Below are 24155 nucleotides of genomic sequence, written 5' to 3'. Positions count from 1 at the left end.
ATTATTACCTTTGTTTCCTTTTTTTTTTAAGTTTATTTATTTTTGAGAGAGACAGAGAGTGAGCATGAGTGGGGGAGGGGCAGAGAGACAGGGAGACCCAGAATCTGAAGCAGGCTCCAGCTCTGAGCTGTCAGCACAGAGCCCGATGTGGGGCTCGAACTCAGGAACTGTGAGATCATGACCTGAGCCGAAGTCGGATGCTTAACTGACTGAGCCACCCAGGCGCCCCTATCAATCATATTCTTTTTCAAAAAAATCCCATGCCTCCCCTCTGGATTCATTCTTCTTTCTAGCTGAAGTTCACTTCTCCACTTCTTTCAGTGAGGATCTGTGAGCAGTAACCTGTCCCAGTCTTTGCAAATTTGCAAATGGCTCGATTTTGACTTTATTCTTTTGAGGTGATCATGAGGCTGTAGTTGCTAGTTACTTTGCATTAGCACTTTGAAGCTCTTGCTCTAATGCTTCCAGGCATCTATTATGGCCAGGAGATGTCTGCCTCAGTCTAATTGTTGTTCTTGTGTAGGAATGTCTTTTTTTCTTTGTTTGGTTTAAAAATTTTCACTTTCTGCTTAATGTTCTACAGTTTCACTAAGGTCTACGTGGGAGGATTTATTTATCTATCATGTTAGGGATTCATAATGTATTTGTAATGTAAAGCACTCATGCCTTTCTAGAATTCTGGCGAATTCTCTTCAAATAGAGCTTTTCAACCCTATCTTCCTATTAGATATGTGCTGGAAATTCAATGTTCAATTTATCCTTTACTTAAAAAAAAAAAAAAAAAAGTTCTTCTATGCTACATTCTAGGTGCAGTTTCTAGCACCTTCTTCTAATTCACTTATGCTCAGGCTGGTTGGAGTCTAAATGGTTATTACACTTTAGAAAAGGATCTTGAGGGAGGCGTTAAGGTGGTGGAGAAGTAGCGGGACTGGGATTTTCCTCCTCCCTCCAACACAGCTGTACTGAGGTCAAATCATGTGGAACATCCAGGGAATCAATCTGCAGAGTGGCAGAAGGATCTCCATAGGTGGAGGGAGACAGCTTGGCCAGATTGAGGTGTGTGTATGTGAACTGGGGGAGATCCCTGTTTTATCAGAGTAGGCACAGAGGAGAGCAAACCCCTTCTGTGGAGAGACAAAAGGGACCGGGAGACTGGAATTGCGGTATTGTGTTAGGACATGAGAAACACTTCTGTGGACAGCAGACTGCATGACTTTTCTTTGACACTGCCATGTGTGTGCTCCTGTGGGGGAGGGGAGCCACCCCCAGGGTGCAGCAGTGATCTCAGGGGCTCCCAGGTGCACTGGGAGAGAACAGACCCCTCCCTTGAGTATGGTGGGAAGAGGGTGTATTGCCTCCCCAAGGACAAAAGACCCCACAGGCACCAGCCAAAGGCCTTTTATCGGCAGGGTTGAGTGGCGCTATGTACCAAAACAGGATCCAGTTGGTGTAGGGCCCTTTAAGACATCGGGTTTTGAATCCCAGCCGAGCACCTAGGAGTGCTCGGACAGGTTACTGCTCACAGATCCTCACTGACCAATTGGATAGAGCAGTCGAAACACAATGCACTGTGAAAAACACTTCCTGAAGTGCCAGGCCTTGGACAGAGTATGACCCATTTTTAATATAGTAGTACTTGCAGGAGTACTTGCAGTAGTATGTGCAGGACACACAACAAGCTATTAAAACACACAAAAGACAAAAACCTAGCCAAAATGATGAAACAGAAGAATTCTCATAAGAAAATCCATCAAGAAATGACAGCCAGAGAATTTCTCAAAACAGGTATAAACAATATATCTGAACAAGAATTTAGAATAGCAGTTATAAGACTAATAGCTGGGCTTGAAAAAAGCATAGAAAACAGCAGAGAATCTATTGCTACAGAGACTAAAGAGCTAAGAAATAGTCATGATGAATAAGAAATGCGATAAATGAGACACAAAATAAACTAGAGACAGTAACGGCAAAGATAAAAGAAACAGAGGAGAGAACAGGTGAAATAGATGATGATATTATGGAAAATTATGAAGCTGAAAAAAAGAGGGAACGGAAATTACTAGACCACGAGGGAAGAATTAGAGACCTAAGTGATTCAATGAAACAAAATAATATCGGTATCATAGGAGTTCCAGAAGAAGAGAGAGAGAAAGGGGCAGAAGGTTTATTTGAACAAATTATAGCTGAGAACTTCTCTAATCTAGGGAAGGAAACAGGCATCCAAGTCCAAGAGACACAGAGAACTCCTTTCAAAATCAACAAAACAGGTCAATACCACAACACATCATAGTGAAACTGGCAAAATACAAAGATAAAGAGAGAATTCTGAAAGCAGCTAGGGACAAAAGAGACTTAACCTACAAGGGCAGACACGTAAGGGTAGTAGCAGACCTGCCCACTGAAACTTGGTAGGCCAGAAGGGAGTGAAAGGAAATATTCAATGTGGTGAATAGGAAAAATATACAGCCAAGAATCCTTTATCCAGTAAGGCTGTTGTTCAGAATAGAAGGAGAGATAAAGGCTTTCCTAGACAAACAAAAACTAAGGGAGTTCATGACCACTAAACCTGCCCTGCAGGAGATCCTAATGGGGACTCTGTGAGTGAAAAGCAGCAAAGACTACAGAGGACAAGAGACATCACCACAAGCATGAAACCTATAGTTAACACAACGACACTAAATACATATCTTTCAATTATCGCTCTGAATGTAAATGGACTAAATATCCCAATCAAAAGACACAGGGTATCAGAATGGATAAAAACAAAAAGAAAAACAAAAACAAAACCCAAAACCCAAAACAAACAAGATCCATCTATATGCTGCCTACAAGAGACTTATTTTAGTCCTAAGGACATCTGCAGATTGAAAGTGAGGGGATGGAGAACCATCTATCATGCTACTGGATGGCAAAAGAAAGCCAGAGTAGCCATACTTATGTCAGACAAACTAGATTTTAAAACAAAGACTGTAACAAGAGATGAAAAAGGGCATTATATCATTATTTAGGAGTCTATCCATCAAGAGCTAACAATTGTAAATGTTCATGCCCCCAATGTGAAAGCACCCAAATACATAAATCAATCACAACCATAAACAAATGTATACATAAAAATACCATGATTGTACGGGACTTTAATACTCCACTTACAACAACAAACAGATCATACACGCAGAAAATCAATAAGGAAACAACAGATCTGAATGACACATTGGACCAGATGGATTTAACAGATATATTCAGAACTTTTCATCCTAAAGTAGAATACACATTCTACTCGAGTGCACATGAACATTCTCCAAAACAGATCACACACTGGGTTACAAGGTAGCCCTCAACAAGTATAAAAAGACTGAGATCATATCATGCATATTTTCAGCTCACACTGCCATGAAACTTGAAATTAACTACAAGAAAAAAATGTGGAAAGCCTCCAAATACAGGGAGGTTAAAGAACATCCTACTAAGGAATGAATGGTCAACCAGGCAATTAAAGAAGAAATTAAAAAATATATGGAAGCAAGTGAAAATGAAAACATGACAGTCCAAACCCTTTGGGATGCAGCAAAGGCAGTTGTAAGAGGAAAATACATTGCAATTCAGGCCTATCTCAAGAAGCAAGAAAGGTCCCAAATACACAACCTAACTTTCCACCTAAAGGAGCTACAAAGGCAGCAGCAAGGAAAGTCCAAAGCCGGCAGAAGAACAGAAATAATAAATATGAGAGCAGAAATAATATAGAAGCAAACAAAAACAAAAACACAACAACAACCAAAAAACAAACAAACAAAAAACCAGTAGAACACATCAATGCATCTAAGAACTGGTTTTTTGAAAGAATGAACAAAATTGATAAACCCATGGCTAGACTTCTCAAAAGAGAGAAAACCCAAATAGATAAAATCAGGAATGAAACAGGAGAGATGACAACCAACACCACAGAATATAAGCAATTATTAGAGAACACTCTGAAAAATTATATGTCAACAAATTGGACAATCTGGAAGAAATGGACAAATTTCTAGACACCCACACACTACCAACACTCAAACAGGAAGAAACAGAAAATTTGAACAGTCCCAGTGAAGAAAAATTTGAACAGTGAAGAAATTGAACTGGGTATCAAAAATCTCCCAACAAATAAGAGTCCTGGGCCAGATGGTTTCCCAGGGGAATTCTACCAGACATTTATTTTTTTATTTTTATTTTTTTTAATTTTTTTTTTCTCAACGTTTTTTTTATTTATTTTTGGGACAGAGAGAGACAGAGCATGAACGGGGGAGGGGCAGAGAGAGAGGGAGACACAGAATCGGAAACAGGCTCCAGGCTCTGAGCCATTAGCCCAGAGCCTGACGCGGGGCTTGAACTCCCGGACCGCGAGATCGTGACCTGGTTGAAGTCTGACGCTCAACTGACTGCGCCACCCAGGCGCCCCTCTACCAGACATTTAAAGAAGAGTTAATAATTATTCTTTTCAAACTGTTCCAAAAAACAGAAACATAAGGAAAGCTTCCAGAATGATTCTATGAAGCCAGCATTACGATGATTCCAAAACCAGACAAAGAGCCCACTAATAAGGAGAATTATAGGCGATATCCCTGATGAACCTGGATGCAAAAGTTCTCAATAAGATACTAGCAAATTGAATTCAACAGTAGATTAAAAGAATTATTCACCATGATCAAGTGGGACTCATTCCTGGGCTGAAGGGCTGGTTCAACACTTGCAAATCAATCAACACGATACTTCACATTAAAAGGAGAAAGGATAAGAACCATATGATCCTGTCAACAGATGCAGAAAAAGCATTTGACAAAATACACCATCCCTTCTTAATAAAAACCCTCAAGAAAGTCAGGATAGAAGGAACATACCTTAACATCATAAAAGCCATATATGAGAGGTCCACAGCTAATATCATTCTCAATGGGGAAAAACTGAGAGCTTTCCCACTGAGATCAGGAACACGACAGGGATGTTCACTCTCAACACTGTTGTTTAACATAGTGTTGAAAGTGCTAGCTTCAGTAATCAGACAACCACATGAAATAAAAGGCATCCAAACTGGCAAAACAGAAGCCAAACTTTCACCCTTTGCAGATGACATGATACTCGACATGGAAAACCCAAAAGACTCCACCAAAAAAACTGCTAGAGCTGACACAAGAATTTAGCAAAGTCACAGAATATAAAATCAATGTACAGAAATCAGCTGCATTTCTACACACCAATAATGAAGCAACAGAAAGAGATATCAGGGAATCAATCCCATTTACAATTGCATAAAAAAACGTAAAATAACTAGGGAGAAACCTAACTAAAGAGGTAAAAGATCTGTACACTGAAAACTACAGAAAGCTTATGAAAGAAACTGAAGAAGACACAAAGAAATGAAAAAACATTCCATGCTCATGGATTAGAAGAACAAATATTGTTAAAATGTCGATACTACCTAAAGCAATCTACACATTCAATGCAATCCCAATCAAAATTGCACCAGCATTCTTCACAGAGCTTGAAAAAACAATCCTAAAACTTGTAAAAAACTACAAAAGACCCCAAATAGCCAAAGTAATGTTAGAAAAGAAAACCAAAGCTGGAGGTATCACAATCCCAGGCTTTAGCCTGTATTACAAAGCTGTAATCATCAAGACAGTATGGTACTGGCACAAAAACAGACACAATAGAATAGAATAGAGAACCCAAAAATGGACCCACAAATATATGGCCAACTAATCTTTGACAAAGCAGGAGGGAGTACCCAATGGAAAAAAGACAGTCTCTTTAGCAAATGGTGCTGGGAGAACTGGACAGTGACATGCAGAAGAATGAAACTGGACCACTTTTTTACACCATACACAAAAATTAAATTCAAAATGGATGAATGACCTAAATGTGAGACAGGAAACTATCAAAATCCTACAGGAGAAAACAGGCAGCAACCTCTTTGGCCTTGGCCACAGCAACTTCTTACTTGACAGGTCTCTGAAGGCAAGGGAAATAAAAGCAAAAATGAACAACTGGGACCTCATCAAGATAAAAAACCTCTGCAAGGGAAGGAAACAATCAGCAAAAAAGGCAACTGACGAAATGGGAGTAGATATTTGCAAATGACAGATTAAAAGGATTAGTATCCAAAATCTATAAAGAATTTAACAAACTCAGCACCTGAAAAACAAATAATCCAGTGACGAAATGGGCAGAAGACATGAAATAGACACTTTTCCAAAGAAGACACCCAGATGGCAAACAGACACGTGACAAGATGTTCAACATCGCTCATCATCAGGGAAATACAAATCAAAACCACACTGAGACAACACCTCATATTGGTCAGAGTGGCTAAAATTAACAACTCAGGATACAACAGATGTTTGTGAGCATGTGGAGAAAGGGGATCCCTCTTGTGCTGTTGTGGGAATGCAAGCTGGTACAGCCACTCTGGAATACAATGTGGAGGTTCCTCAAAACATTAAAAATAGAATTACCCTACAACCCAACAACTGCACTACTAGGAATTTATCCAAAGGCTACAGGAGTGTGGATTCAAAGGGGCACATGCACCCCAATGTTTATAGCAGCACTATCAACAATAGCCAAATTATGGAAAGAGCCCAAATGTCCATCAACTGACGAATGGATAAAGATGTGGTATATACATACAATGGAATACTATTTGGCAATGAAAAAGAATGAAATCTTGTCATCTGCAACAATGTGGATAGAAATAAGCAAAATAAGTCAGAGAAAGATCATATGATTTCATTCATGTGGCATTTGAGAAACTTAACAGATGAACATAGAGGAAGGGTAGGAAAAAGAAGATAAAAACAGAGGGAGGCAAACCATAAGAGCCACTTAAACACAGAGAATATATTGAGGGTTGATGGGAGTGGGGAAAATGGGAGGGCACTTGTTGGGATGAGCACTGGGTGGATTTAAGTGACAAATCACCGGAAGCTATTCCTGAAGCCAGACTACACTTTATGTTAGCCAACTTGAGAATAAATAAAATAAAAAATAAGTAAAACGATAAAAAAGGATTTCAACTACTGTAACTTTTCATTTCTAAGAGTTGTAATTAATTCTTCATATCCACCTGTTCTTGTTACTTTTTGTTTCATAATTTACTGTTCATTTTTAATAAATGAATCCTTTTTCTCTTTCAGCATATAGACACTTACAAGTCTGTTGGATGGTTTCCTAAAATTCTTTACATCAGAATTGAATTTGTGTTCCAATGCTAATATCACTGGGTGAGTTTTTCTTAGCATTAGATCTTCATTCCTTTTGGAATTGGTGCTGCAAGCTTATTTTGAGACAAAGGTTTAGTTGTTTCTGTTCCCCATTCCTTCTCCCCCTGTGCTTACTCCCTCTGAGAGCTGCCTCTGCCTTGAATGTAGTTCAGAAACAGGTCTTATAAAAGGTAAGTTTGAGCTCTTGTCTCTCAGTGATAGTGGGGCTATTACAGACTTAGTTCCAGAGCCAAAGTCCAGTTCAGTTCCTGGCCGGGAGACTGCCATGTTATGCCTTGCCAGGTCCAGCTTCCTGAAGCCATCTGGTTTGGGCAGCAGCCAACAGTTTTACTGGGACTCCTCCTGTGCTCCGGGAATCTCTACCCAAGGCCTTGACTTGAAGCTGTAACCCTACTTAACCCTACTCCACCTCTGCCTTGTGCGGAGCATTTTCAACCCTCAGCACCCAGCAGGAGCCAAATTCTTGCCCACCACTGCCCACCTCCAGAACAACTGCAGCTCCACTTGTCACCCGGTGTTTTTACTTTACTTTTTGCTTTTACTTTTATAAAGGGAGTGAGAAGTGAGAGAGGGAGGGAAAGGGAGAGGGGGGGAGGGGGGAGAGGGGGAGAGAGAGAGAGAGAAGCAGGGCTCACCCCATGTTTAATTTATTTACTGCTCTGACTACATCTTTCTGGCTTCCTCTTTTTATGTTTGATCAATTATGGCCATGTGCTGAAATATGAACTTAACATACCATTTTGATCTAAAACTAATTATGGGGGCGCCTGGGTGGCGCAGTCGGTTAAGCGTCCGACTTCAGCCAGGTCACGATCTCACGGTCCGGGAGTTCGAGCCCCGCGTCAGGCTCTGGGCTGATGGCTCAGAGCCTGGAGCCTGTTTCCGATTCTGTGTCTCCCTCTCTCTCTGCCCCTCCCCCGTTCATGCTCTGTCTCTCTCTGTCCCAAAAATAAATAAACATTGAAAAAAAAAATTAAAAAAATAAAATAAAGTTGCAATTTAAAAAAAAAAAAAACAAACAAAACGGGGCGCCTGGGTGGCTCAGTCGGTTGAGCGTCCGACTTCGGCTCAGGTCATGATCTCACGGTCTGTGAGTTCGAGCCCCACATCGGGCTCTGTGCTAATGGCTCAGAGCCTGGAGCCTGCTTCCGATTCTGTGTCTCCCTCTCTCTCTGCCCCTTCCCTGCTCATGCTCTGTCTCTCTCTGTCTCAAAAATAAATAAAAACATTAAGAAAAAAAAAAATTTAAAAAAAAAATAAAAATAAAATAAAACTAATTATGTGTTTTTCTTTTATGTTTATTTTCTAGAGAGAGAGCACGCACATGCACGCAAGCTGGGGAGGCACAGAGGGGGGGGGAGCAAGAGAATCTGAAGTGGGCTCCCAGCTGTCAGCGCAGAGCCTGATGTGAGACAAACTCACCAAGCATGAGATCACGACCTTAGCTGAAGTCAGACGTTTAACCGACTGAGCCATCCAGGCGTCCCTATATGTGTTTTTCTATCCTCAGATGCCCAGTGTCATTGTAGTGGACACATCGGCTGCCTATCTAGTATCCATTCTTACCTTCTGCTGCCTATAGTACCCAACAGTATAACTTTTCACTGCCCATATGCCTTGAAAGGGTCACCCCTGATTATTTTAAGCCATGTAATAATTACATTCCCCCAGCTGTAGTGTTTATTTAGAGGTGGACATGTGACAAGTCCAGTAAGACTCTGCTTGGAATATTAGAGTGATACATTATCTTTTTTTCCTGAAAATATGGTATGTAAACACCTAAAACTGCTTTAGTCATTTTGACATATATTTTATATACATGTGCACACATACACACACATGTGTACACACACACACACACACACACACACACACACACAGCCTGCACAAAGAGTAGATAGAGAAATGGAATCAAGCCTTGATTAAACCTCATTAAAGCACATTAACTCTGGACTTTTTAAATACAGGCATTAATAAAGTACCTTGTATATTAAGACAATTTAAATTGGGTTTTCTGTTACTTAGAGCCAAATATTTAAATGACACAGAATCTAAAGTGGTCATTACTACTTGATACCTAACTTACTGCTACATGCACCTGTCACTGCTTTCCAAGAAGGAAAACATATTGTTTGTGTTCCATGTTTCAGCAAAAGACGAAGGTCAAAGGAAGGGTGGGGTGTAATAATACCAAACTCTCTTCAAGAATGAGATGAACTGAATTATGGTCTAAGAAAACCCACATCTAAATGGAACAAATAGCACAAGGGATCGGATGCTGACAGAGCACTAGGTAAATTCTAGGAACTGACCATGGAGATAACCAGCAGAACAAGCTAAAAAGATACTCTGAATAAACAAGTGAGATAAAAATACGCTCACTGTGGGAAAACTCTTTATAGGGAATACCAGTTTTTGTTTTTAAGAAAACAATCAATGTAACAGTTAACAGGCAAAACACAGCCAAAAGATGGGGAACGGCAGAGAGACTTAAAGAAGCAGTGTCAGTTGGCAACTGGAAAAAAAATGACTGATGTTAGGACTGAAAGTGCCACCAAAGTTACAAATGCCTAAATTCTTCCAACAATGTTACACTCAGGATATTTATTATTATTATTATTATTATTATTATTATTATTATTATTATTTTGAGTGAGAGAGGGTGCAAGTGAGGGCAGAGAGAGAGAGAGAGAATCCCAAGAGGGGCACAGAGAGAGAGAGAAAGATAAAGGGAGTGAGGGAGGGAGAGAAAGGAGGGAGGGAAAGGGAGAAGGGGAGAGAGGGAGAGAGGGAGAGAGAGAGGGGGAGAGAGAGAGATAGAGAGGGAGAAGCAGGGCTCACCCAAAACCGGGCTCATATTTTTTATCTGAAGTGGGGCTCGAACTCACAAACCATGAGATCATGACCTAAGCCAAAGTCAGATGCTTATCACCTGAGCCACCTAGGCACCCCTCAGGACATTACTTTAAAATTAAACTTTGGTTAAAGGGGGAAAAAAAGACATCGTAATTAATAAGATAAAATATATAGGATATTTGGCTAGCTTTAATATATTGAGTTTAATTTTTTTTTAATGTTTATTTATTTTTGAGAGAGACAGAGAGAGCATGAGTGAGGGAGGGGTAGAGAGACACAGGGAGTCACAGACTCCAAAGCAGGCTCCAGGCTCCAAGCTGTGAGCACAGAGCCTGATGTGGGGCCCGAACTCATGAACCGTGAGATTGTGACCTGAGCCGAAGTCGGATGCTCACCCGGCTGAGCCACCCAGGCGCCCCTGATATACTGAATTTAAAAAGTAAAATATAGATATACTGAATTTAAAAAGTAAAATATAGAAGAGTATCTAGTCTCATAAAGACCCAACGTGGAAAAATTAGCTAAATAAACTACGAATTTGTGTTCTTGCATTTCTTTCTGACTCACTTGCTACCATCCCTAAATAGCATTGTGCACGTATCTTTTAATTGACCGTATTCAGAAATTTATGAAATGTACTACCTATTAGTACTTAGCAACATTTTCATAGATATGTCTTCTAAGGGAAGGGAAACAAAAGCAAAAATCAACTATTGGGATTGCACCATAGTAAAAAGCTTTTGCACAAGAAACCATCAACAAAACAAAAGGCAATCTACTGAATGGGAGAAGATATTTGCAAATGATATTACCTAATAAGGGGCTAATATCTAATATATATATATATATATAGAACTTATAGAACTCAACACCAAAAAAGACAAATAATCCAACTTAAAAATGGGCAAAGAACCTGAATAGACATTTTTCCAAAGACATACAGATGGCCAGAGACAAATAATATAAAGCTGCTCAACATCACTAATCATCAGGGAAATGTAAATCAAAACGAGGTATCACCTCACACCAGTCAGAATGGCTAGGAACAGAAAGACAAGAAATAACAAATGTTGCCAAGGATATAGAGAAAAGGGACCCCTCCTGCACTGTTGGTGGGAATGCAAATTCCTGCAGCCACTATAGAAAACAGTGTGGAGATTCCTCCAAAAATTAAAAATAAAAATACCATATGATCTAGTAACTCCAGTGCTGGCTATTTACCCAAAGAAAATAAAAACACTAAGTTGAAAAGATATATGCACCCCTATGTTTATTGAAGCATTATTTACAATAGCCAAGATATGGAAGCAACCCACGTGTCCATCTATAGATGAATGGATAAAGAAGATATGGGTTGTGTGTGTGTGTGTTTACATACACATACAATGGAATATTACTCAGCTATATAAAAAAGAATGAGATCTTGCCATTTGTAACAACATGGAAAGACCAACAGGGTATTATGCTAAGTGAAATAAATCAGACGGACAAAAACCATATGATCACTTATATGTGGAATTTAAAACAAACAAACAGAAACAGACTCATAAATAGAGAGAACTGGTGGTTGCCAGAGGTGAGGGGAGTGGGGGAAATGGGCAAGAGGTGAAGGGGATTAAGAGGCACAAACTTCCAGGAAAAAAACAAGTGCCACTTATTGGCTAGCTTGTTGAATACATACAAATATCAGTATTTCTTTGGTATATATGTGTTTATGGTTAAAGGACAGAGAGCTGGAAAACAACAAACTGTCCCTTTTTTAATCAAATGGGTATATGTCTGTTTGTTGAACATGGTTTGGTCTTAGAATTGTTTTGTTTCTCTAATAATTACTGGCAATAACAATAATAATAAATAAGTATTTAAGGTTTCTAAACTCTTCCTTGGAGGAAGTGCTAACAATCCTAGTGAACAAAGACAAGCTTCAGAAAACCTAAACAGCACTGGGGCACCTGGACGGCTCAGTCAGTTAAGTGTTGGACTCTTGATTTTGGCCCAGATCATGACCTCATGGGGCATGAGATCAAGCCCCACCTTGGGCTCTGCACTGACAGCATGGAGCCTGCTGGGGATTCTCTCTCCATTATTCATAATAACCAAAATGTGTAAATAACCCAAGTATTAGTTGACAAATAATACACACACACACACACACACACACACACACACACACACAATGGAATACTATTCAGACATAAAAAAAATATGGAAAATCTATCATTTACAATACCATGATTAAACACAGAGGACATTATACTAAGTGAAATAAGCCAGACACAGACAAATACTGTATGATCCTATTTATATGTGGAATTAAATTTTTCAATTATTTATTTTTGAGAGAGAGACAGACAGAGTGCAAGCAGGGGAGAGGCAGAGACAGACAGAGACAGAATTCAAAGCAGGCTCCAGGCTCTGTGCTGTCAGCACAGAGCCTGTTGTGGGGCTCGAACCCATGAACCATGAGATCATGACCTGAGCCAAAGTTGGATGCTTAACTGACTGAGCCACCCAGACGCCCCATATGTGGAATTTTAAAAAGCCTAACTCAAAGAACCGGAAAATAGAATGGTGGTTGTCCGGGACTGAAGGGTAGAGGAAAAGATATCGGTTAAAGCGTACAAACTTTCAGTTTCAAGATGACTAAATTCCAAGGTTCTTTTTATTTATTTATTTTACTTATTTTTAAGACTTTATTTGAGAAGACAGAGAATCCCAAGAATGTTCCGTTGCTGTCAGCAAAGAACCCGACATGGGGCCCGATCCCATGAATTGAGAGACCATGCCCTGAAGCTGAAGTTGGATGCTTAACCAACTGAGCCACCCAGGCACCCTAAGTTCTGAGGTTCTAATGCATAGTATGCTGATTATAGTTGGTAATACTGTATTGTGTACTTGAAATTTGCTGAGTAGATATTAAGTGCCTTAATACACACACGTAACTGCGTGAGGTGATAGATGTATTAATTAACTTGATTGTGGTAATCATTTCACATAAGTATATAAGAATACCAAGGGGTGCCTGGATGGCTCAGTTGGTTAAGTGTCCGACTTCAGCTCAGGTCATGATCTCAAGGCTCCTGAGTTTGAGCCCCACATCAGGCTCTGTGATGACAACTCAGACCCTGGAGCCTGCTTTGGATTCTGTGTCTCCCTCTCTCTCTGCCTCTCCCTCACTTGCTTGCACTCTCTCTCTCTTTCTCTCTCTCAAAAATAAATATTAAAAAATTTTAAAAAACACAGATAAAGAATACTAAATCATCACATTGTACCCCTTAAAGAATCATGCTGTGCTACCTAAATATATACAATTTTATTTGTCACCAATACCTCAATAAAGCTGGAAGAAAAAGGAACAAGCATCTTTTTAATCTGTAAATTAGAAGCTCCTTTGTCAATGATTTTAGTTTTCATACATAAAGTTTAAGTTGATCATTCTAATATTTATGTATTGTTTTAAAAAAAGGATTTTATTACAAAGATATAACCATAAAGTTAAGTTTTAATAGCAAAAATTATATTAAATAGGTAAATCTTTTACACACAACACAAAAGAGTTCTTTATGGAATGCCTACACACGATCTAATTCTCTATTTTCCTTGTAAGACATCTAGGAAAAGTCTTTAGTAGAATGGTACTAAGCAAATTTGGTATGACAATTTCAATAGCATAGTGACAATCTCCAAAGTTCTTTCATTTTTAAAGGGTGAATAACAAAAGAAAAGTCAACGTGGAGTTAATGAAAAATTCTGCACCAAAAGAGGTTCATCAGCTCCACATGAAGAAAGGCATACCACTGAAAATTATTACCAGTAGTAGGAGTATTTCTTTCCACCAGTCACTGATAAAATAATCCAAGTCTAGTTGCTAAGTAAGAGAAGCTGGAAATAAAATTATTTACTATGGAGATGACTACAGTGCTTTCAAATTATATATGGAAAATGTACAGCTAACCTCCTCTGCAGAGTTGTCTATACTTGTAGACTCCAATCCCTCTCCTATTTTCTCTGTAAACCGGGTTTTAGACTAGGTTTTCTCCCTCACTGTTCTCCTGAAAGTGCTTCTGCATGATCACCAATGACCTTCGCGTTGCTAAATCCACTGGCCATTTCACCATCCTCATCTACATGACTTCTCCAACGAGCAGGACACAGATGATCACTTTCTCCTTCCTGAAACACTCTCTTCACTTGGCTTCTAACACTCCACACTCCTATCTCCAAAGGCTTCTCCTCCTCAGGAAGATCTTAATCTCACCAATCATCTTTCCACAAAGCCCAGAGCTCAATCCTCTTTTCTTTAGACCAGATCTCATACAATCTCATGGTTCTAAACACTATTTGCTAATGACTCCCAAATTTCTATTTCTTGTCAGGATCTTTCCCTTGAACTCCAGCCTCCTATAGCCTCATTTGAACAGGCATCTTAAATCTGACACATCTAAAACGAAACTCTTGATTGCCATCCCACTCACCTCCCCTTATCTCTCCACCCTCAAATCTTCCCCATCTCAGTAAACAGCAACTCCATCCTTCCAACAGCAGGCCAAAGGCCTTCGAGTCATGCTTCCTTCTTTTAGTCCCGCACTCCACATCCAGTCCATCCGTAAATTCTGGCAGATACCACCTGGTCTGAGCGCCCATCACCTTTTCACTTGGATTTCTGAACCAACCTCCTAACCAGTCTTCCTGCTCCATCCTTGCCCCAACAATTGATTCTGAACACAGCAGCCAGAGCGATCCTTTAAAAACATTGGGTCAGAGAGGCACCTGGGTGGCTCAGTTGGTTGAGCATCTGACTTTGGCTCAGGGCATGATCTCAGGGCTCGTGGGTTCGAGCCCCACATCAGGCTCGGTGCTGACCGCTCAGAGCCTGGAGCCTGCTTCGGATTCCGTCTCTGTCTCTCTCTGCGCCTCTCCCCTGCTCGCGCTCTATCTTGCTCTCTAATATAAATAAATGTTAAATTAAAACAAAAAACAACAAAACAATGTTGAGTCAGATCCCCCAACTCCTCTGCTCAAAACCTTCCACCCACTCCCCTCCTCACTCAGAGAAAAAGCCAAGGTCTTTACCAAGGCCAGTTTAGCTCTCAGATCCCACCCCACCCTCCCTCACTCTGCTCAAACCTGCTGGCCTCCTTTTGCTGGTCCTCCAGTAAGACTGACAGTTTCTGGGCTTCAGCACCTGCCTGGTATACTCTTCCCTAGATAGCTCCAAAGCTGTCCCTCACTCCCTCAGGTTTTGTTCAAAAATCTTCTCCATGACGCCGTTCCTTATTTTAAAACTACATCTGTTTCTTCTCTGGTTCTTCCTATCCCCCTTCCCTGCTTTATTTTTCTTCTTAGCAACTGTTACCATCTGACTGGATATATTTTATTTTAATTCTTAAAAATTATTTTGTTTAGGGGCACCTGGGTGGCTCAGTCAGTTAAGCGTCCGACTTCAGCTCAGGTCATGATCTCGCGGTTCGTGAGTTCGAGCCCCGTGTCGGGCTCTGTGCAGACAGCTCTGGGTCCGATTCTGGGTCTCCCCTGTCTCTCTGCTCCGATTCTGGGTCTCCCTGTCTCTCTGCTCCTCCCCACTCACACTCTGTCTCTCTCTCAAAAATAAATAAACATTAAAAAAATTTTTTTTTTAATTATTTTGTTTATTGTACCCACCCGCACATTCCTCCAATGGAAAGTTAGCTCCATGAGGACAAAGATTTTCCTTTGTTCACTCTTCCATCCCCAGTGTGTAGAACAGTGCCTGGCCATGGAAGGCACTCAATATACAGTTGCTACAAGAATGCTGAACACGCAAACTCTTGGATCCTGATAAGGCGAAGGGATTTGGGAGACGATAATATCCAACCTCTTTCCACATGGGAAATAGGACATCCCTTCTGACGTTCATAAGAACTGTGCAAAGTCTTTATCCTTTAGAGTAACTCAATGTGTTCTAAACATGGCAAAAATCTCTTCATTCTCTTTACTTCAGTCTCTCTCCAATGCCTTTCCTACATCCAGTAAGAGATGAACTTACTGTAACTGAAAAATCTCTCATTTCCCTTCAGCACTATGTCATAATATTGCAAAGGTAAAGCGAACGCATTCAAAGTGGTATCGAAATACAAATAACGAAGAGAAGTAATTAAGTGCATAAACAACCAAATAAACCCAACTCTATTCCAAATCAAACTGCACTGGGAGCGATGAGCTTAACTTATTATCCACTGTAACCTTTAATGAGCAAACAGTTTTCTCATGAAACTCCTTTAAAACTAAAAAGAAGCTGGTATGGGGCCCTTGCTCCTAGCCATGAAAATTAAGCCTGAGAGAAACCAGTTCAGGCTACAAATCAAATCAAACATGTCTAGAACATGCCTGGACAGGTGACAGGTACAGAAGCAGAACACTGGAGTAAGGCAGATGAGGCTCAAATCCCAGCTCACTCTTGTCTAGCTGTCTGACCGGCGACAAGTTAACTCAGACTCTCCGTGCTCGGTTCCTTGTCTGTAAACTGGAAATGGAACTTCACAGGGTTGCTGCAAGAGGTATTAGGTATTTCGAACACTCAGCACAACATCTGACACATAGTAAGCTCGGAAGACAGTTATTACTAGAATTCCTATACCACTGATACTATAGCTAGGAGCTCCTTGGTACCATTGTTATTCTTTAGTGAGAAGTGTTACTATTCAATGGTGTTCTGTTTTTTGTTTTTTTTTTTTTACCTCGTGATGTTCAGTAGCCAGTTTTAAAGAATAAATGTATCTTTTCCTCGAGGCAGAGCACTGTATTGGATAACCTGGCGGGTAAAGCACCTGCTTCCTAGCATTGCACATTAAAAGGCAAATGCTGTCTTTAAACACGGGGCCATGTGCCATTCTGGACCGCTCACTCACACCGCAACAGCTGTTTACGCCTAGACTGCAGGGTCCTTACGACCAGCCACGTCGCGCGGTGCGCAAGTCGCGACAGCACGCGCTGGGTCCCGGCGCAAAGGCGAAGAGCCGGCGGAGGGCTGCGGCTTCAGGCAGCCCGATTCATCGCGAGCGGGCCCCGCCCCAGGCCCGCCCGCCGCGGGCCGCACACCCGGGCTGCCTCCTCCTGCGGACTGTCACGGCCTTTACCCGCAAGAGCAAACAAGAACCCTCGCCTCGCAGGCCTTTTCCCAGCCCCCACGGGCGGCACGGCCCAGAAGGAAGCCAACACGGACCCGCGACGCCCCGGTCTGGCTCCCTCCGGTCGCCGAATAGGGGCGGGGGCCCCGGGCCGCCTCCCCCACTCACTCCCCCAAAGCCCGTCTCCCAGGCCCCCGGCCGGGGCTCTCCGGTACGTCGGGGCCGGCAGGGGAGGTGTCAGCTGTTCCGTCCTGGGGCCGCCTACGGGCCCCGGTCCAAGTACCTTCGAACAGGCCGAGCACCGGCGGCGGCGGCGGCAGCTCCAGGCTGAGGGAAGGAGAGGGGCGGGCCACCGAGACAGGCGGAGCCCCAGTTGTGCCAGAGCGGCCTCACGCCGCGTCGGTCGGCGCGCCCTCTGGAGGCGGGAGGCCCCCTCAGCGGCTCGGCCTGCCCTGAGCTAGAAACTCGGAAAGAACCCTCTCTCCATTAACTGCGCCTGGAGAGGAGAATGACAACCTCAGAAGAGGCTTTTCAGACCCGAGTCCAGGAGCATTTCGCACTTTTCACGTCTTTTTCTAAATATACATCCCACCTCCAGCTAAATGAAGGCTTCAAAGCAAGGACAGTTTTATTAAAAGCTGTAGGCATCAACTAATACTCACTGGCTTCTGGGTAAGTCTAATGTAATAACCCAAATGGACATAGTCGTGACTGCTCTAATTCTAAAATATGATGCGAAGTTGTTGTTTGTTTGTTTGTTTTTTTCTCAAAAACGGTTTGAGTGTTTACATCCCACTTTTCTAAGATTCCTGGACTAAATGCAACTTGTATACAGCCAAAACTCATTGAAAATGTGGTGGGTGGTGGGATGGTTAGAAATTCATTTACTGGGAACTTAAAAAAATACACACACACACACACACACACACACACTCACACACTCAGCTGGTTAAACGACTGACTCTAGATCTCAGCTCAGGTTTTGATCAGGATGGTGAGTTCAAGCCCAGGGTGGGTCCCGCATCTGGGACTTGGAGCCTACTTAAAAAACAAAAAGAATAAAAATTTAAAAAAGAATTATGATTTCAAGGCATTTCACATTTTCTTGTGCATTAACTACCAATGCATTAACTACTCTTTGAATTGATGACATTTATTAACCACTTCGTCATGGATGTCTTCCTTGTGGTTTGGGTTGAGTTTAAAATATCTTCATCGATGCCTGTAAATTGTGCCAAATCAGGAAAGAATTTAAATCTTTTCCCAGTGTGTTCACAGAATGCACTTCTCTTTATTAATTGGTTTACCAAACAATCGGAAAGCCCATTTATTACTTCTTTTCAAACATATTCCCTCCCCTTTATGAATTACTGCCTTTGTTTGACCTGAAAAAATGCAGGGACTGTGCAGACAGTCTTTTTTCTCTGCTGAGATTAAGGGAATGAAATGTGTGCTACACATATTCTGTGAATCTTCCCTGTCACTACACCAGGGGACATCAGCAGATTGGTCATTAGGAGTGCTCAGAGAATCCATTCCTGCACTTCCAATAAGTTAATGCTGCACATGACCATGAACCCATGAACATGTCCTATTAAATGCAAACCAAAGTATCCCCAGCTGCATTTCTGCTTAGCAAGAGCCCAAAAATGTCTGTATTCACTCCAATGTTACTCACCCAGAGAAGAGAGCCTTGGGAAGTCTGAGTGGAAAAAGACAGCAGTCTTTATTGTAGTTAAAATGTTTTAATTTTGCAAGCTTTACAGAAATGTTTGACCATGTGTACATACTTCCAGAGTTCCTACCAGGGTCTTGGAAGGGACCTGTATAAGGGAGAGGGGAGGCTGTATTCCATATTGTCACTGTAACAAATCATCACAAACTCAATGACCTACAACAACACTAATTCCTCATGTTACAGTTCAGGAGGCCAGAAATCCAAAATCAGTTTTATTGGGCTACAATCAAAGTGTAGGCAGGGCTGCATTCCTTCTGGAGGCTCTAGAGAGAATCTGTTTCCTTATCCTCTCCAGCTTCTAGAGGCTGCCCACATTCTGTGGCTCGTGGCCCCTACCTCCATCGTCAAAACTAGCAATGTAGCATTGTTTCTCCTTCTGTCCTCTGCTTCCATTCTTGCGTCTTCTCTAACTTTGACCCTCTTGCCTTATTATAAGGGCCCTTGGCTTACATTGGGCCCACCTTGATAATCCAGAATCTCTCCATCTCAAGGTCTTTAACTTAATCGCATCTGCAAACTCCTTTGTACCACACTAGGTAACAACATCACAGGTTCTGGGGATTAGGACATGGCCATCTTTGAGGGAATGTTATTCATCCCACTACAAGGGCTCTGAAGCTCAAACTCTATTCCCTTCAGGTGAATCTGCCTCTTCTTCCTCATTATCAAAATCTGTTTGGTCCTGAGTTCTGATTGTGAGACTTCGTTGGGGAGAAATACCTGTAATTACAACGGGGATAAGCGTTACGGGGGCAGAGAGAAGAAATGCTGTAAAAAAGACAAATAGCATGGGACCTAATTTAGGTGGAAGGGCAGCGATACCTCTGAAGAAGTAATGTTTCATCTGAGACACAAAGAATGAGGAGGAGTTAATTATGCAATGAACAAAGGGAGTGTTCCAGACAAGGGAGTAGTACGTGTGGCCCAGGAGTGGTGACGTCAGAAGGTCAGCATGGGGGTGCCTGGCTGGCTCAGTCAGCAGAGCATGCAACTCTTGATCTCAGGGTTGTGAGTTCAAGCCCCACGTTGGACATGGAACCTACTTTAAAAAAAAAAAAAAAGTTCGGTGTGGCCAAATTGTATACCTACCATTGAATCCTTAGCACTAACACAGTGGCACATAGTAGGTGCTCAATAACATTAGCTTAGTAGTTCCCAGCCCTGGCAGCACATTACGGTCATTGCAGGAGCTTAAAAACACCTACACCCAGGTCCTAGCCGAGACCAAATAAGAAGCGTTTTGAAGCATAGACCTGGCATCTGTATTTTTAAAAGCTGCTCAGGGAATTCTGTGCAGCCAGCGTGCAGACTTGAGAACCACTCTGTCACGTACAACTGAGTGAATGAATGAATGAATGAATGACAGAGAACATTTGCTTGGCATAGGATTTTCTTTTAGGTGGTTTGCTTCTGGTTAGGGCAAAAAGGAGTTTGGGCTATATTGGTGGTATATTAGGATCCAGTCTTAGAAAATGCAGAAAGGGCTTTCAAAAACATAATTGAACACCTATCAGAAGAGACTCAAAGTGATCTAGCAACCATCCCCATGCAACCAATTGTCTCCGTAGAAAAGAGATGTGTTGGAATGGGAAGGTGTTTCAAAAACACACCCTACCTACAAAGGAAGAGGAACTTCTACTTGTTGAACTTTAATGTTCCAGGTTGGTTTTTTGTAGTACTAATGAATGGCCATCAGAGGGAGACGTGCTCCTGTAAGTGTTGCTTCTCCGGGTTGCCCATCTCTGACACCAGGCTAGGGAGAGAATCTGGTATTTTTTTTTTTTTTTAATTTTTTTTTAACGTTTATTTATTTTTGAGACAGAGAGAGACAGAGCGTGAGCGGGGGAGGGTCAGAGAGAGGGAGACACGGAATCTGAAACAGGCTCCAGGCTCTGAGCGGTCAGCACAGAGCCCGACGCGGGGCTCGAACTCACGGAGTGTGAGATTGTGACCTGAGCCGAAGTCGGCCGCTTAACCGACTGAGCCACCCAAGCGCCCCGAGAATCTGGTATTTTTAACAACACTGCGGATTCTCAAGGATTAACCATTGAATGACTAAGTCACACACAGGATATGAGGCATGTAGCATATATTTGTCTACACCAGAGTAAGATTCATTTCGGTTTCCCAACAGTTTAAACATTGAAACCACCAGAAAAAAACAAAACAAAAAAAAAAAACAAAAAATGAAGTGTACACATATGCCAGGCATTGTGTTTGCACCACTGAGGAAAAAGTTTGAAGCCTAGTAGAATAATCTGTTCCTCCAGCAACCAGCACAACTAGAAATTAAGTGTGTAAGCAAAACTTTCTGAAAGGAATCTCTCTCCCTTTATTCATTTGCAAAGGAAACATCTTAGATCTTGAATTTCTGGAGTTACTAAGAGTTGCACCCCTGGAAAGAAGAAAAGAACTTGGCTTCTTGCTACAACAGCGATTTGCTGTTTTTCTTTGCACTTATCCACACATGCCGGAACCACACGGATTTTCACACATATATTAGACGAAATAATGTATGTGATGGGAACGTATATAGTGCTTAGTCCTGATTAAGCTTCCCTTCCAAAAGTTAAGGAGCTGATCATTAGTAAGGGAATACCTTTTGCAAGGGTTTAAGCAAGTGAATTGCTTTGCAAAGCCTTTAAAAATGATGTGGAGCACCTGGGTGACTCAGTTGAGCATCCAACTCTTGATTTGGGCTCAGGTCCCGATCCCAGGGTTGTCGGATTGAGCCCTGCATCAGGCTCCACACCAGGCGTGAAGTCGGCTTGAGATTCTGCCTCTCCCTCCCTCCCTGTGGGAGGAGTCCAGGAAGTGAAGGTGTAGAAGGGGGTATTGAAGCATCAGATAAAATGTCACAAACTTGTCTGCCTGAGGATTCTGGATGCCAAGCATGGCTTGGGTCTCTCTGAGGTGGGCTCCCCAAGGGAAAGCTCATGGAGAGGTCTATGCAGGTTGATGCCTAAATAACTACTGCTTCTGTGAGTCCCCTACCAAGCATCTGGTGGTGGGCCCAGGGTTAGGCAGGGCCAGTAGGCGAGAAGAGGAGCTAGATACGGAGTGGAGGGGGGGCAAGGACGAATTAGAAACTGTGGGTAACTTCCCATCTGCATGTCATTGTACCTGATGGTGAAGAGACCCTCAGAAGGTAATGGCTGCTCCCTTGCTTTGTCTCCCAGTCCTCATAAAAAGCCCCCTTTGGGGGGCGCCTGGGTGGCGCAGTCGGTTAAGCGTCCGACTTCAGCCAGGTCACGATCTCGCGGTCCGGGAGTTCGAGCCCCGCGTCAGGCTCTGGGCTGATGGCTCAGAGCCTGGAGCCTGTTTCCGATTCTGTGTCTCCCTCTCTCTCTGCCCCTCCCCCGTTCATGCTCTGTCTCTCTCTGTCGCAAAAATAAATAAATGTTGAAAAAAAAAATTTAAAAAAAAAAAAAAAAAAAAGCCCCCTTTGGGTTAATTCTAAACTGTAACCATACAGGAGAGGGAACTCTGGGAAACATAGTTCCAATTTAACCAAGTCGATAAAAAAAAATCAGTACACACATAGGCTCTTATAACTAATTTTGCAGATAAGAAAACTAAGGGCTGTTGAGTTAGATAATTTGGCTACGCTCACATTGCCAACTAAAAGCAGAAGCAAGCTCAGAATTCAAGTCAGGAGTCGTCTTCCACTCCACTGTCATGCCTCTCTTCCTTTGTGGTACTTAAATGCTCTTAAGTATTTCAAGAAAATCCTAGAAAAATTTCAAGCATCACTTCTGAGTTCCCTTCGTAGGTCAAGAGTCTGTGAGTAAGTAGCCTGCACGTCATCACTACACATAAATCAGACTGTCTCGATTCCATTAATCTCTGGGCACCTGGGTTACAAGGGCCTTATGGTGAGGAGTCAGGCCTGTGACCACCAGATCTCAGTCATTGAGTAATGAGCTATGAGCTCTTAGGCATGGGAAAGTCGTCTCTTACTTGGGATGTAGGGATTATGTGCAAACCTAAGAAATGATCTCCCAGAGAGCACCGCTGGGTGTCATTGGAAAAGTCAATAAAAACTCTGCAGAGTGCACAAGAAATGACGGCGTCCAACCACATCTATGATCACTTATTTTACACTTCAAAACAAGCACTAGAAACTCAGAAGTCAATAGGTTTAGGCATTTTTTCAGAAGCGGGCAAAGAAAGGCAATGGAAGATATCGAAAAGCTCACAACCCAGGCTAGCCTGGCTTTTTCTCCTTCCTTTTCTGGTCCCAAATTTCCTTCCTAACCTTTTAATATTCCCACTCCTGAGAGACATGCTGGTTCAGGGTTTGTTAAGTGTGGGCAAAGGAGAAGCTGAGGAAGGATTCCTGCTGGTCCAGATAATGAGCCACCGGTTCCAGCAATCTGTGCTGTTAGAGGGTTCGCTTTAGCCCCAGCACGGTGCTTAGCTCACTCCAGGGGCTCACGCTGAACCCACATTTTAGGCTTGGAGGGAATCTTAACTCTCATATTAGTCTCAAAACAAACTCTGGGCGAGCATTCAAACAGAAGCAAAGCTCATCTCCTTCTCAGTCCTGAAACATACTCCAGGGAATGAGCATTCTCAGAACTTGCCACGGTTCAGCTCTCAAAAAACACTGATCCTGTGGTTTCATTTCCACCTTTACAAAACTCTGGCGCCCAAGTCAGGATAAAGCCTGAGGCTCTTCTCCTCTGACAACTATTTTCTGCCAATGCAACTGGACGAATACATCTTTTTAACTTAAACTCCTAACCAACAAGAAAGGAAACTTGTGACATTTTTATAGGGGAAAGAAAAGGGTAGATAAGTAATACGAATTACTCTTATCCTATATATTTGTTTCAAGGCAAACAGAATGGGAAAGACTTACAAATGATTTTTACTTCTTATAAACCTGAAAAATGTATTTTTTTTAATGTTTGTTTTTTTTTTTATTTTTAAAAAAAAAATTTTTTTTTTCAACGTTTATTTATTTTTGGGACAGAGAGAGACAGAGCATGAACGGGGGAGGGGCAGAGAGAGGGAGACACAGAATCGGAAACAGGCTCCAGGCTCCGAGCCATCAGCCCAGAGCCTGACGCGGGGCTCGAACTCACGGACTGCGAGATCGTGACCTGGCTGAAGTCGGACGCTCGACCGACTGCGCCACCCAGGTGCCCCTTAATGTTTGTTTTTGAGAAGAGAGCGCAAGCCGGGGAGGGGAAG

The 24155-nt window shown here is 42.1% G+C and overlaps 1 protein-coding gene across 4 annotated transcripts in view; it reads right to left on the bottom strand.

The window, feature by feature from the left end:
- ANKRD46 (ankyrin repeat domain 46) overlaps positions 1–17592 on the bottom strand; it is a 47579-nt gene extending 29987 nt beyond the window's left edge. For 3 of the 4 annotated variants that reach the window (XM_086695301.1, XM_025922738.2, XM_086695299.1), the window contains exon 1: positions 17502–17592. The gene's annotated coding sequence lies outside the window, so the exon portion shown is untranslated. Of the gene's footprint in view, positions 1–16478; positions 16615–17501 lie in introns of all 4 variants that reach the window. The other variant, XM_086695300.1, reaches the window with a different exon arrangement.
- Positions 17593–24155: the final 6563 nt, after the last annotated feature.

Source organism: Puma concolor, chromosome F2, assembly GCF_028749965.1.
Source record: "Puma concolor isolate L17-30 chromosome F2, mPumCon1.1.hap2, whole genome shotgun sequence".
Classification (NCBI taxonomy): Eukaryota; Metazoa; Chordata; class Mammalia; order Carnivora; family Felidae; genus Puma; species Puma concolor.
The sequence above is the reverse complement of the archived record's forward strand: the minus strand, read 5'-3'. Positions and strand labels throughout refer to the sequence as shown.